We start from the raw sequence: 6438 nt of genomic DNA on the forward strand, positions 1-6438 counted from the left end.
TCAAATAATTGATAATATAAATAACTAATATCACCTAGTAAATAAATAAATCTATATGTGTGTGTTTGTGTGTGTGAAAAATTCAAATTATTTAATATAACACTTAGTCTCAAAAATATAATCGTTATAATTTTAATTAATTTATAATATAAAATAAATAACAATAATTATTATAACAATAGTAACAATAAAAATTGTAATTCTTATTAAATACATTTTTTTGGCTATTTATTATAGCTGATTTAATAATAAATATGAAAAGTATATTCTTCTCTCTCTCTCTCTCTCTCTCTCTCTCTTTATTAAATAAAATAAAACATATTATTCTGATTTTTTATATCTTAAGAAAAGTAACGCTGCTGACATATGATTAATACAAGAAAATCAAGTGTTACGTGAATTACTAATGCACTCTGTTACAAAAACTATCTAATAGATGTTAAATCAATACGTTGAAATGACTTAGGATATAAATTTAATTTATGTATAATTTTTTTTATTACATATAATTAAAATTTCTTATATTTACAATTACTCTATACAGTCCGTATAATTATCAAACAATTTGTTTTCGAAGTCTAATACGTATTCCTCCCAATGTAACGTACTTCCTTCGGAAGAAGTAGTCGGTACGTTTGCTTCAAAATCGACTTTGTTATCGTCACTTTTAATCTCAGAATTATCTTGATTGTCCGTCACAATCTGTTTATAATAAGCTTTTTTAGCCATGCGAATTGCCCTCTGATACAACCTTTTCCGTTTCATATAATACATTTTATAATGATGCATTAGATTGCAGTCGGTATCGTTTTGAATTTTCATTCTTGCCTTGCAAACCTCTCGCTTGAAGTAATCCAAATTATCGGTCCACCACGGATAGTCCTTTCTTTTGTCGGCGCACGCAGATTGCCCGTTGTCCTCGTCGCACACGGATGTCACGCGGTCGTCGTCGCAATCTTCCGTGACATTCGTAAAGGACACTTGGTCGAATTCATCGGCGCGAGGTTCCTCGACTTCGGGAGACGTCGAGTATTCTCTATTCTTGTTTTTATAATCCGCAAGGTCGAGCTCCATTCTAATCGTTCGTCTATTATCCAAGGCCCACTGATTACTCGCGTGCCATTCCATGATCCTACCAACGATGTTGTACGTAACGAGGCTGAGCTCGCTGTAACTTTGCCCATCCCAGTAGAGACCAAGCGGATCCTTCCGATTTAACACACACAGGCTGTTCGATATTATAAGATCCTCCAATTTATCACCACGTTCGTCCGTTTTTTCGGTGCTGCTCCACCATATCGAATGGGCGTTAGCGTCCACTCCGATCAGTATCCTCTCTTCGCTGAGGACTTGTAATAGCACTTGAAGCGTAGTTAAACACGAATCTATATGATCAAGAAGGGGAGAGTAAAGGCTGACGAGGAACATGTCGCCAAAGTCACCGCGCAACTGGACACACACACACCGATCGTTACACAGTTCCGACACTTTCCAGACTTCCAGTTCGTTGTTGAATATTGCAATGGCCGCAAGGGCAACTTTTTCACTCTTCGTGCCTGTAACTACCTTCACCATCGGATGGAAGCCTTCGATTTTTCCTTCCGGATTAAACGGCTCGTGCAATAAAATAACGTCGATTTCTTGATCAATTGCGAAGGCCGTTATCTCTTCCGTCAGTTGCCGGGACCCACCTATATTTTGCTGTAATAGGCGTAATGTAAAAGCCATCCTGCTGATGTATATGCTTTTAGTTTCAAGACAAATTGCGAAATGCAGAGTATTTTTCTTTTTGGTATGTAGGAAGGCAGACCCTTAATGCGCTAATGGAAAGTATGTCGGAATTCCGAGTACCAATAATTCATTTGGGAATTTTATGTTTGCACGCTTAACCTTTATTCTTGGAATTTTTCATAGGAGACCACTCGCCTTTAAATTAAAGTTAATATTTATTATTTTAAACATTTTAAGCCGTGGTTGTTACAAGTTTATAAATTAATTACCTGCTATCGCATTTGACCATAACTAAATTATAGTTGACACGATATTATACGTAAAAAGTGCAATTTATGATATTTCGTGAATATTAATAATTTTTGCAATGCAACATTGCATAAACGTAAAAATGTCAAAATCATGATATATATTTTTTGAGTGGAAAGTTATTCCGACCTCGTTGAGAATGCCAGGAGTAATATTAAAACTTTCTATGCATTAAAATAATTTGAATCGTAAAATAAAAGTAAAATATTATATTATTGCATCGCTCTTAATTTTCTACTTCAATAAATCTAAGTCTTTATTTATGAATAGAATTGCTAAGATCATCTTGCTAAATTACGTATTCGCATTTAATTTCTTAATTTCTCCATTACCAAACCGCATCATTGTCGTCATAATTCAATTTTAATCTTCGATCTCTAATAATTTTTCAAGAGAGTTGCCACCGAGACACAGTGAGTTTTCTAGGAACGAGTAAGATATCATTAGCGAAACAATGGCAGCTCCTCGACCAATGACGAAAGACAACGTCTGCGACGAATAAGGAAAGTCCATTAGCATATATAATTGTAGCCACTGAAATCATAGCAAATACAATATCCTTTCCACTTGTTTTCAATGTATCCGCGTCCTCCCCCACCCTACCCTCTCCACGTCACGCGCTCCCGCCATCATCCGTACTCAGCCAACCCCAATTGTCGATGCAAAGGCCATAAATGGTCGGGGTATTACGACCTCGAGGTGGACGAAGTACAAGTTGGCCGGTGGTTTGTTTCCGATTATGCGCAATCGGCCTCGGAATTCTCAATGTCCCCTCGCCCTCAGTCATCCCTCCACCCCATCCCATCCCACCCACCAGTGCGATGCACAAGTGCTTTTGTCCTCTTTTTGTCATGTTTCCCGGGCATTAGTCGTTTCTTAAGTCGCTCTTCCCTGGTGACTAGTCCGCTGCCTTCGATGTGAAATGTAAGATAACATCGGGCCTTACGCTCCCGCTCGTAGTTTTTACATTTACGGCCGGCCTCTTACGCTGTTTCGCTCATTTTATTGGGCCTTCGATGCGCATTTGTGCACGTTTATTCCTCCTTCGATTGAGAATTTGTATGGTTTAAGATGAAATTTCAGGGGATTTGCACGCCGCTTCTTTTCTCCCGATATTCTCCAACTATCGATGATAATTTTGGCAGGTCGAATTTCAACTCGAATATCCATCTTTTCTCCCAAATATTGTGCTTTGCCAATAATTCATATTATTAAATATTTAACAATTGCTAGCGAAGCTTTTAATTAGGTGAAAAAAAAAAATCCATTGACTCGAATGATTTAGACCTAATGAGAAGGTAGTTTTATTACAAGACAATTATGTAAATGAAATTTAGGTACTACGTTTGAAGCATCACCCAGACTTATCGTACTGCATAATTACATGAATACGTTAAGAACCTCATAATATATTAGTAAGTTTTTAAAAAATACACGTATACGTGCACTCGCACACTCGCGCACACAATTAAATACATTCGTTATATTTGCGAATGAAAAGATTAGGGATAGCGAATTGAAAGAAGAAGAAAAATCGTAAATATATATATATATATATATAACGCTGAATTCTCATGAGAAGGTGATGTATGCTAGGGCTCTATTAAAGTAACTCGAATCTTCATGATATATTTATTGCTGGCGAGGGTGCAATTACGCATTGGAATAAGGACATTTGCTCGACGGGTTTGCGAGTATTCTTCCTTCCTCCGCAATATCTTCCCTTCCTCTACCACCGTCTCCATCCACGGCATGATAGATGATTAGCGCCGAGGTATTTGCCCCGTAAATTCTTAATTCGCGAATTAATGTTTTTGACCGCGCGACGCGACGTCCTAATTGCGGGCGAAGGCATTTTTCAAAGCTTCGAATTTTCATGCGTCGCGGATGAAGTATCGACTCGATCCTCCCCCGGCGCTTCTCCTTACATGTTAATCGGTACGGACTTTTGGATCCGGATCTGTCAAGCGTCCGAATTGAAACGTTCGAGATCTTAATAAAGGCTTGCGGAAACACTTATACTTACCGCGGGGATTAATGTCGGCGCGTTGAGGCTGATGCGAACGACCGGCTCCCGGCCATGTGTACGGGGGCTTACCTACAACAGAACCATTTTGGTTTGGTTAATTACTGGCTTGGAGAATGTGCGTTTTGTGGTGCGAAGTTACGCTATGACAATGACTAAAAAAATCGATTTACTTCTTTTATAAATTGGATGAAAATGCACCGATAATATATTAAGGACGCAATTTGCGTAATAAGGCGACGCATTTATTGCCGAGAACATCTATGCGCTCGTTGCTGCGAATAAAGACAAATTTACCACTATATAGTTGATTTTAAATTATTATCAATTGACTTATATTTTATAGGCAGATGAGAAAATTATTGGCAAGCTAATTTTCAATGCCAAGTATTATTTGTATAAAATAACACTTATTTCTAATAATAATAGTTATTAAAATACATATTATTGATTTACAATCATATTGTGGCTAAATCTGTAAAAGCAATTTTTACACTCAAAAGTATTCTACGAAATGTTTCTTTAATCATTCAACCGATATGGATTATTATATACTGAGTATTATTATTCTTATATATATATATATATAACGTTTGTCAATTTCACTCGACACCACTCTAAGGGTACGTAGTTTTCTCATTTAATTTACCTCTCGTAAGTTACGACCTTCTCGTAACGACGTTTTGCGTAAAATTTTCATTTTTAATGTAGAGCATTTTCCATATAATATCTAAATATTTTTTTGGCAAGTTTAGCTGTTTTAAATATTATGAAAATATCAAAGTAACGTAATAATTTACCCAATGAGTGACGAGAGATTTGTACACCAACTAGTATAAGAATTATTAATCTAACTTGAGAATATCCGTTTCATAAAGCACTTGAATAACATTTTCACTTATTTTTTAACTCGATAAAATAATAAAAAAAAAAAAAGAAAAAAAATAATAATAATAACGTATGTGGAATACAAAGTAGTGGGTAAATTTGAAAACTCAAATAAATAATAATTGCTCGTCTTTATCTCCCTCACTCAAATGGCTCTCCCATCAAAATCACTAGTTAGTGTTTTTGAGATAATTATTGATTTAATAAAATGTTCATTCAAGGAGTTCGAAAAGATAATGGAAATTGAAATAACTTAATCGGCCTGTACAAATTACTAGAGACTCGATTGCCAGTGACATTGAAAATTCAGCGATGACTCGTTGGGTATCGGACTACCTGTCCGGCATTTCCGTGCGCTCTCTCGGCACTTCTATCTTCCTCTCGTCTGCTTGTCTCCCTCCAGGATTTTCTCACGGTGAGTCGGTATTCAACGTTGGCACCACGACTGGCGTATCGGGCGTTCGCGCTGACTCGAGATGGATTGGCTGTTACCGCTCGGCTACTCTCTTCCCTATCGCTACGAAGCGCCAAGGAGGAAGTAATTTACGGCCCCAAAGGGGGATATTGCATTAGATTGGATTCGTATTGCTCGACGGGGATGTGCGAGGATCCCTGAGTTTTGTGTGCTTGCGGCTGTCGAGTGGGGCAGGACGTGACATTGTCGCGACTCTTCTTACTTTCATGCGGACTCATCGGCAACGTAATAATGGATAGTCGAGAAAAAGTCCCCTAGCTTTGTGCTTTCCTTCGCAAACAGTCGATCGACGAATCTTTACCTTTGACAGTTCCTCCTCCTTGGTGATAGTCTACTGTTTTTCCTAAACGCTAGTCGTGGGAATATCGAATGCTCGTAAAATAATGAAAATTAGACGGTTAGAAAAAAGAGAAATGATTCATTATTTTAAAACGAGCGTGCATTTGACATTTATATTGTTAATAAAATCAATATGCTTGATTTCGTCTCTTTAGCTCACTACATTATTACTCATCAATGGTATAAAGATTATATTTATTTAAATAGAAGCCAAATTTCAATAAAACCTCATGGCAGCCATTTTGTTACGTAGCTTCGTGAAGGAAGAGATTTTGACGAATAATGATAATATGTAAAATTTAATAATCTACATTAACGACTTATGAGACGTTATTTCAATGACCATGAATTTGTCGTTTTAGCAATTGTTAGGTTTTGAACATCGTGGTAGAGAGAATGTGAGTGTCAGGGCTGACATTACGATAAAATCCATAATATACAACTAGTTATACAGGGTTAGATAAAGGAAAAATCATTTTCAAATATACCTCGAGGCAAGATGCTCTCGGCTATAATTACGGTAGCTGTATATCAATTGTTGCCGACCCTAGATTTACAATTGCGGAATCAGGTATATAAAATTGTACGGTATTCGAAGTTAAAATGAGTTTCGTCGCACAAGGCTGTGTGCGCATGTACTTCTGGGAAAATACAAATGCATGTGACGGCA

This window comes from Ceratosolen solmsi, unplaced genomic scaffold (assembly GCF_000503995.2).
Source record: "Ceratosolen solmsi marchali unplaced genomic scaffold, CerSol_1.0 scaffold47, whole genome shotgun sequence".
In the NCBI taxonomy this organism is placed as follows: Eukaryota; Metazoa; Arthropoda; class Insecta; order Hymenoptera; family Agaonidae; genus Ceratosolen; species Ceratosolen solmsi.